The sequence below is a fragment of the Pinus tabuliformis genome, chromosome 8 (genome assembly GCF_031772625.1).
Source record: "Pinus tabuliformis cultivar Carrire ecotype Pingquan chromosome 8, CPIR1, whole genome shotgun sequence".
NCBI classification, from domain to species: Eukaryota; Viridiplantae; Streptophyta; class Pinopsida; order Pinales; family Pinaceae; genus Pinus; species Pinus tabuliformis.
Window position 1 is genome coordinate 460,084,669 of NC_142294.1, and position 9,098 is coordinate 460,093,766.

General features: G+C 36.1%; 2 pseudogenes; one reads left to right on the forward strand and one right to left on the reverse strand.

Annotated features, from left to right (window-relative positions):
• Positions 1 to 426: 426 nt before the first annotated feature.
• LOC149236031 (amino acid transporter AVT6A pseudogene) lies at positions 427 to 795 on the forward strand (annotated as a pseudogene).
• Positions 796 to 5,532: 4,737 nt separating this feature from the next.
• On the reverse strand, positions 5,533 to 7,055 carry LOC149236032 (amino acid transporter AVT6A-like; annotated as a pseudogene).
• Between the last annotated feature and the right edge of the window lie 2,043 nt (positions 7,056 to 9,098).

The following is a 9,098-nucleotide window of genomic DNA, read 5'->3' on the forward strand; positions in this document are numbered from 1 at the left end:
TCCGCCCTCCACCACCCTCCGCCACCCTCTGCATTAAAGTCAACATCTAACAAGAATTCCGATTTCCATAGCCGTCTTGCCGCTGGGGAGTTAATGCACCTTTCAATTCGAATTCAGAAATAACCGCGGGCTGCTCACTGACTAATTCGACCCGACACTCCCCTGCGGCTCACCAGGTCACTAGAACAAGGCGGAAAACTCACTCCCGGGCTCTACATTGGAAATAAATAGCAGTGGCAGGGTTAGATAACCCTTCACCATCGAATTTGTCAATAGAAGTTGCATGCCATCTATCTAACAAATTCCTCTTGCAAAAATTGATGGAACATCTCAAATTCTTCCCTCTAACCAGTTTAGACGTTTGCCCTCTCCATCTCAAAAATTCAATTACACGCGAATATTTTGGGCCCTGGTTTTGTCTAAACAATGATGATTGTGGCCTCGCCGGAGAGGAGATCCCGGAAGCAGAAGCCTTTGGTGAGTGAAACCAGTCCCCTGATGCCCGAGAAGCACCAGGATGGTGAAGATGGTGTGCATGAAGGATTCAATGGCGCCTCCTTCTCTGGCATGGTGTTCAATCTGTCCACTACGATGGTGGGAGTGGAGATAATGGCTCTGCGTGCTACTATGAAGGTCTTGGGATTTATCCTTGGCAGTCTCTTCATTTTCTTCATTTGCTTCTTGACGAATGCTTCAATTGATATTCTCTTAAGGTTTTGCAAAGCCAGGGCAACAGCTTCTTATGGCAGCGTCATGGGAGACGCCTTTGGGAAAATTAGGAAGATGCTATTGTAGATCTATGTGATTATTAACAATTTGGGCATTCTTATTGTTTATATGATAATCATAGGTATTTACCTCCCCTAATTCAAGGAATTATGTTGGTGTTTTTCAATATGACTTCTTTTTATTAGGATATGGTTAACATGTCGGCATTGAACATTATTTATAGCCATTATTACCATTTAATTTGAATGTATTTGGCTAATTAGCAACTAGTAGGAATCCAGGTATCTATTATGTTAAGGTTTTCTATGGTGCACGTGACCCCAATCGGTATTGCTTGGGCTAGCACACATTCATCAGCAATGGAATGGCATTTGGTTATCTAAAACCTGGTGGGACTTTATTAGCTTCTGGCCTTCACCATTGTTATATTGGCTGCCTGTTTTCACTGACCTTGCAAGCCATTGTTGGCCATTTATGTATGTTCTCATTTGGGCAAACTGGATTTTGTGCTTTTGTTTTCATTCAAGTAAATTAGAGTTTTTTGGGGAATGTTCTGTACTGCCAAAATGTTCCAGTTGATATCCTAAACTGCATTTTGATACTGGATTTTGTGTATGTGAGAGAATTATGTCATTACAGGGTGCTGGGAAACCTTCATTTACGACTTTAGGAGGCAAAGAGAAATGTATTCTAGTCAAGCTGTTGGGATTTAGGCCTTCTTGTTCATGTTTTGAAGAATCCCATCCCTAAACTGCTTCCTCTCTATGTAGAATTGTTTGGATTGTATTGTGATTCTATGGGATTGATGCCAACCTCGCAGGCAATGCCCATCCCTAGTGAGTATAGAGGTATTTTTGGGTGGCATGATTGGAGGAATAGTACTGCAGACTCTAATTCTTATGTTTATCACGTATAGGACTAACTGGGACAGAGAGGTATTTACCTGTAATTCCAAATCTACTCTTTACTAGCATTCTTCCCGAGCTTTGTAATTTTGTATATTGCTGGTTTTACCCATAAATTGCAAGCTTCACAAGCTAAAGATAGGATTGAACTTTGGGGAGGTTTAGTAGATTCAATCAAAGACAGTTTAAGGAAGGTAGATAAAGCAAACCCTTTACAATTTACTATGTGATATCTTGTATTATACAGAGATGTTTATTGTTCAGAAAATTAATCGTCTCATGTTATATAGAGATGTTTATTCACAAGATTAATCTTATGGCAGGACACTGAAAGAGATGACAGAGAGTAGTTATCTTCTGAAGTATGAAATGAGGATTGCCACACTGTTACTTTGAAGTGATGCATGTACTCTAATCCATCCACATCACCAGTTTCAGCAGATAATAGGCATTTTTAAGTGTATTTGAAGAGGAAAGTGACTTCATGGTGAATTTGATTATGGTGTCTTCTTCCACAATCAAGGACAAGGAAAGTCATTTTTTCAAGTTGCATTCAATTGTCTAGAAAAATTTTTAATTCCCTCATTCGTTGTTTTCGTGGAATGACCCTGTTCTTTTATTATAGGATTTGACTTTTACAAATGTTGATTAATGGTATTCTATTTTCCATAACATCATGTGATTATCGGGTGCTGTTGAAAAATATACAATCTTCTGCCACATTCAAGGGCAGGGAGAGTCATTTTGTCAAGTTGCACTGACTTGTCTAGACAATTGTTTAGTTCCCTCTTTCATTATCTTCATGGAACCACCCTGTTCTTTTATTGCAGACTGACTTTTACAAATGCTGATTAATGGTTTTCTACTGCTGATTAATGGTTTTATATTTTCCCTAGCATTACGTGACTATCAAGTGATGTTGAAAAATATACAAATAGAAGGAAAACTTCACCATGTTTATGTGGATTTAAAGCACAGGACATATTTAAATGTGAAAATTATTTTTGTTTGTTTGTAGGGTTTAATCTTTATCAGGCTCTAGGTTTAAATTTCTTGGCGAAGGGTTGAGGATTGAAACTCTCCTATGGAACATTCAAACTCGATCAAACATTAGATACTTTTAATGACAACATCACACAATTGAATAGATTATTCTCCCATCCAACATAAAGTTGAACCTGACATGAAACTAGCCCAACCTAAACTCAACCTTCAACTTATAAAAATATAAATAACAAAATTCAGATAGCTAAGAATAAAAGGACTACTGTAGAGTGTATAAATAAAAAGGTATTAAAACTCTATAAATTCTATTCAAATAGCATCCACATTCTAACTTCAAATAGCAAAGTAGCATAATTAATCTGTTCACTTACCTTGGTATCATTTCTTGCCTCTTCGTTGATTCTTCGACTTTTACATTGTGTGGGGGAACATTTGTTGATGTTGTTCACTACATCTACTCTCCTTTCTACTTGACTTGAACCTATGTCTGATGAAATCTTCCTCTACTGGGTTTTATCTTCTTGAAACATCTTAGTTATCTTGTTTTTCCACTAGGGCTTGAATTGTTGGACAGATCTTCTCTGGATATAATCAATGTCATGTTTTTTTTTCTAAATCGTATTCTAATCTCATCTTCGAGCCTTCCAATATCATGTTCTTGATTAATGGAAACATCTTTGGAAAATGATTTCATGGGTTTCCTTTTCATAAATCTCAGAATTTTATCTCTCTAAATCTTGTGAATAGTCATATGCTTGTCTGAAAGATTAAACCATGCATATCTACATATTAACCAATTCAGACTTTCAAACTTTAAAACTGTGGATGGCTAATAAGATCCAGTTTGATCACAATGCTTTGAATCTAATCAGAGTTCCCTACAGACAAGCCACCTCTTCAGTCTTAAATAAGTGCCGAACATATCTTCTTTAGACAAATCCGATGTCATGTTTCTTCATATTTCTTACCACACACAAGGCACCTCTATATATTTAAATAGATTCATTGGGTAGTTATAATTCAAGGAAAAGTGTGTTGAGCTCAGGATAAATAGTATTCAAACTGCCCTATTTTCCTGAGTAAATTTGGCCTTAAATATAGTTTGAATTATGACGGAAGTCAGAGTTCTGTTTATTGGAGGTGAACTTTGCCTGTGGAATTTATTTTTGCAGTTTTGGATGATTATCTCTTTTCAAATAAACAATAAAAAAGAGTGGAACTTTTGACTCGTGGAAAAACAAAACTCACCAAAAATGAGGCGAAATGAGTGTTGGATATCAAACATGGATCTCAATATAATTTCATTGCATCGACCTGGTTGTTAAGTTAACAATGATGTGATTCTGTACACGTTTCTCATTTATTGGTAAATAATACATTTCTCCACCAACCTCTTTTTGTTGTCAATGAAACCATAATGTTTCTTGGAGAAATAATATTTGTTACTTACCTGAGATAAAAAAATTTAAACCCAGATTTGGCCACTGCAACAAAGTCATTTTCCCTTAATATTATTGTATTCTATAATTATCATTTGTTTTTGGTTTAATTTCTTTTCAGGTTGTTGCATTTGTCAACTAGGTTCGTTTGTTGAGAGGATTAGAAAAACATAATTTTTTAATCAGAGAATTGATTTAGACTTGTTTCTTCATTAAATTTTATTTATTTCTAAGCTAATTGGATAACTCACTAGTTTTTTTTTAAATGAAGTTCAAATTTTCTTCCTTTGGAGTATACCTTCCCACCTGGATCTAGATTGGTGCTCTCTCCTTAGTATCCCTATTTAAATTTTGAATTGATTTGGAACCCTTGTTTCAATAAAAAGACTTCATCAGATCTAATCCATGGATCTTGGCATTCCCACTAAGATTTCACTGAATTTCTTTCAGGTCAGTTAGTTTTGTTATTTTTTTTAACATTCGTTCGTCTCTTACCTCACAACTTTTTAGCTTTGTTATTCTCTTCCATTACTAGCTTGCTTGAACCCAACATTCACTTTTCTCTATGATTTAGCCTATCACTGTCCACATTACACCTCTATCACTGCTCCTGCAGATCAAGAACTTATGCTATTCATAGTATCTAAAAGCACAGGTCATGTAGGAAGTCAGATTGGGTAAGTAATGTTGATTCTTTTACAATTATATGCAATTTGTTGTGCTACCTTTTCTTTCTCACTTGTACCTTGAATTTTGGTAGACCTTGTACTCTGTTTCTATGGGTCTGTATGTGTATGCTTGTTTTTGTTTGCATGTGTGTACTCAATGGCTTGGAGTTTGACTGGTACTTATGCATGTCATGTAAGGTATGTATATTTCAAATGGCTCTATCTGTCTGTTGAAGTAGAGACATCAATGAATGGTGGAACTGAGTTGATGTCTCTACCTTAAACGGTTGAAATGAAAATACTTGGCAAAATGGACTAACTACTCTTACTCTGTCCGTCTATATCAATGCAGCTTTTGCAGGGCTAAAATGTGAAGGAAAGGAGGATGAAGATTGTGAGAAGTTATTGAAGAGCAATGGAATCATCACAGGTAGTGGGTTGCATTTTGGTGCACCTCAAACTTATGTGAGGTTGAGTATTATTGACAAAAACCAAACCTTCAATCTTCTGCTTGACAGGCTCTCAACTATTCATGGATGATTAGTTGAATTGCTCAATCATTGATGCGAGATCAACTATATTCCTTTTCAATGTTTACAACTACAAATATAGTAGTCTTAACTAGAAGGCCGAGCGACCATGGCAGGATGATACAAGGCTTTACAAAAGTTTATCCAATCTTCACAATTCTACAAGCAAATTCCCAAATCAATGTCCTTTTCTTGGTTCTGTTCCAAATAATCTTTATATGTATGTGCACCACCTGCTCCTCATAAAAAATCATTCTCAAGATCGTGGAGGGCCTTCCTCCTTTTTGTTGAACAAAGAATTAATGTCACTCACTATAGCAATTGAACTTGAAACTACTGCCACAAAAAATCATGAACAATGCAATAAATATGTCCTTCCTAGTTGAGATTCCATGGGTGTCTCTGCAATTAAAAAATAATTAAGGTTAGAAGTTACATACAAGCAAGGTGAAAGACGAAACCAGAAATGAAAAACAACTTTTTTTTCTACCTGAGAGAAATGGAAGCTGGGAAGATGAACCCAATACAAACTGCTGTTGTGGCCCCCGTGAATTCAAATGCATCCCAGATACTTGGTATGAATGATTCCCCAAGGAAAATGATTCCAATTAACCTAGCAGTGATCAAAATGAACCTCTTATTATCCAAAACAAGATACTTTTTCGCTGGAAAGACAAGCCCATCAAGATTAAGTCTTAGGGCAAAAAAAATGAGAGGAAAGACCAACATCAGATGTACAACATAGGTCACATGAACAATGTCATTCAGCACAACACTATAGGGAACTCCCAAGTTGGTGTCAAAATTGGCCAGGACATCATCCATGGTCTGGTCTCCAAATAGAAGGAAGCCAAAAAAGCTTGTACTTATGTATACAATTGAGCACAATGCCAATGATGTGCGAACAATGGGCTGCATTTCTGAAGGGTCCTGAAGTTCATTGTATATGGAATGAACTGCATGGCGCAAAGAGGTGGAGGAAAATAATCCATACCATTGTAATGACAGATGTAAGCAGTCACAATAACTGGTATCACAGTGAAAAGCTTCAAGAACGAAGTAAAATCCACAATATCTAGTAACAATCTTGGTGCTTTGACGGTGCCACTGAACAACTTTACAACCGCAATACCAGCCGTAATCACAACAAATACAACAGCAAGTGCAACTGATAATGCAGAAGTGAATTTCAAAGAATCTGCAAATTCATGGAAATGAACACATCAATATAGGCATCAAGATTTGAACATCACAACTCCCAAGGAATAACCCATGATCCACATCCTTGAATGTATATGCCATATGCCATTTCTAACATGGCAACATGAAAAGTCAGACAAATCATTAAATAGATTCCATCAGTATGTAACATTCCCAAGATATGTTGAATCCCCTCATATAATTACAACAGTTTCTAGACATTTAAATCCTTGAAAAGGCCCAAATGAAATATTATATATCTGAAAATCAGTGCTAAAAAATTCTTATTAAGATGATCAAAGCAGACTTACCCACTCTCTTAAAAGACACCAACAGAGCTAAAATAAGGACTATAGCGAGAACTAGGATCGAAACATGCCCATTCCACCAATGAAATCCAAACCATTCTTCAAGTATACCAGCATGATGCACGCCATTTGATGATGTTCCAGATAGCACATCACCTGCCGATATCAAGAAAACACCTCCATCAGACATAGAGATTTCTAATTCAAAGCCACATATAAGATAGGAATCATCCCTAAAGTAATATAAAAGTGGCACCAGATAATTGACCATTCAAACAAGAATGAAAGGAATCTAAGAAAAAAGAGACACAAATAAAGCATTTCAAGTCATGTATGCTTCATAGAACACTTCAACTTTGTTAAACAGAAACAAGTTATTAGTGTTTCAGCTTGCTAAACTGCTCACAATGTAAAAATTGGGCTGAAGTTTCAATTCAAGCAGTACTTTTAAAATACTCTAGCTGTAACATACATGCTTAAATATTCCCACACGATATAATATTTATCCTTGGATATTACCCTCAAAACTTTGCTAATTCAGTCTGCGACCTAAAATGCATAACCTACAATGTTTAGATTGAATTACTTTTCAGTTCATCTTATCTTGATTCCTTTCTAACAGAAGCCTGTAAAACAAATATCAACGGACTGCTTCTAAATCAATGATTGCAAATAGTTAAACTCTTCATAAGGTACGAGGGTCTCCCTCAATCTCCAACATATTAAACATGATGCAATTATGATCTAAAGTCAGATGAACAGAAGCACACTCAAGTTCAAACACTGGATTCAGTGATTAAAAGCAAGGGACTATCACATATTTACCAAGATTCAACTTGGGAAATATCACTAAATAAATGCAGTGATAAATTGGTAATTCACCTTATGTTGCATCCCTTTCCATAATCTTCCAACAAATTGGTCTCCTCAAACAGAAAATACTGATTATGATCGGTTGTTCTAACAACAAAGGGAGTGAGATTTTTTCAAAAGCCATCAGGAGTAGGAAACAAATAACAGAGGAGAAATAAATAATCTGTTCCGAGTACATGATTTTGTAATCAAATAAAAAGACTTTTTCAACTCACAAGGACTGAAAGATGACTTGATTTCAAAACTTTATCTAGATCTTTAGAATTCAAAATGCAACCAAACAAAAAGTACCTTAGTTTTTGTACTTGATACCTTGAACATCACTAAAAAACTATCTCCTACTATACCAAGTTTTAGCCTTTAGGCGGGTATCCAAATTCTATGGTAAGACTTTTTCCTGGAAAGGAAGTTGATCATTTCTCATCTTAGTCAATCCTCAGAACCATTTTGCTGCTTTTCTTGTGCCAAACAAGACATTACAGTCTGCACATTTATCACAAAACTAACATAATTAATAACATGAACACATCTGAGATAAAAAGGGGTTATATACGCTAACATGCAGCAATGTCATTAAAATTGAAAAAATAAATAAACAAAAGTTGTCCAGAGACAGAGCTAGTTACCTGATGAGCCTGATTGATCTTTTGAAATTGAACTCCACAGTTATCTCCTTTGCAAACATCCAGATGATACTGTAAACAGATCATACCAACACAGGAGTACACTATGAATTTATCCAAAAATTTATTGTTGAATATGGATCATGATTTTTCCTAACAATTACTATGAACATATACATAGCCAGAACAAAATATTTATTGGAAATTCTTAGAATCAGTGAGATTTTTGCTTTCAGGAATTCTAATTTTTAGAGCCTTGGATGTCTACTTTCTATCTGTGAACTGTAGCAGGCTCTTTTGCTTTAAGATATGGAAACTTTATAACATTCAAGAGGGAAATTCCATATACCTACAAAGAAAGGCGACCAAAAGCACTCTTGACATCTTTCTGAGTAGCCCCAGGGCTCAATCTTAGAGTCTCATACTCCTCTCTCATCCCAGGGAAAGCAAAAAAGGCCATCACTGCTACATTCCTCCTGCCTGACGAATTTTTCTTCTCTCATTTCTCAACAACGAAGTCCCCTGAGCACCCATAAACCTTCCAACAACAGCAGCCATGATCTGTAACAAAAATAGGATGATCCACATACCTAGCTTGAATCCCTAGTGCAAAACAATTCTATCTACATGTACAGAATGGGTGTACCAAAATCTAGTGAAATACTCAAAGCAGAGATTATTGCAAATGTGGGAAAGGTAAGCAAAGTCAATATCTCAAGTTTACCATCATTCGCTAAAAGGAATTCCAAGCATCCGCGCGTAGGGCTCATAGCAAGCATTACAGTGGCAGCTTTGGTTGTCTTCTCGCTAGTGTTTGC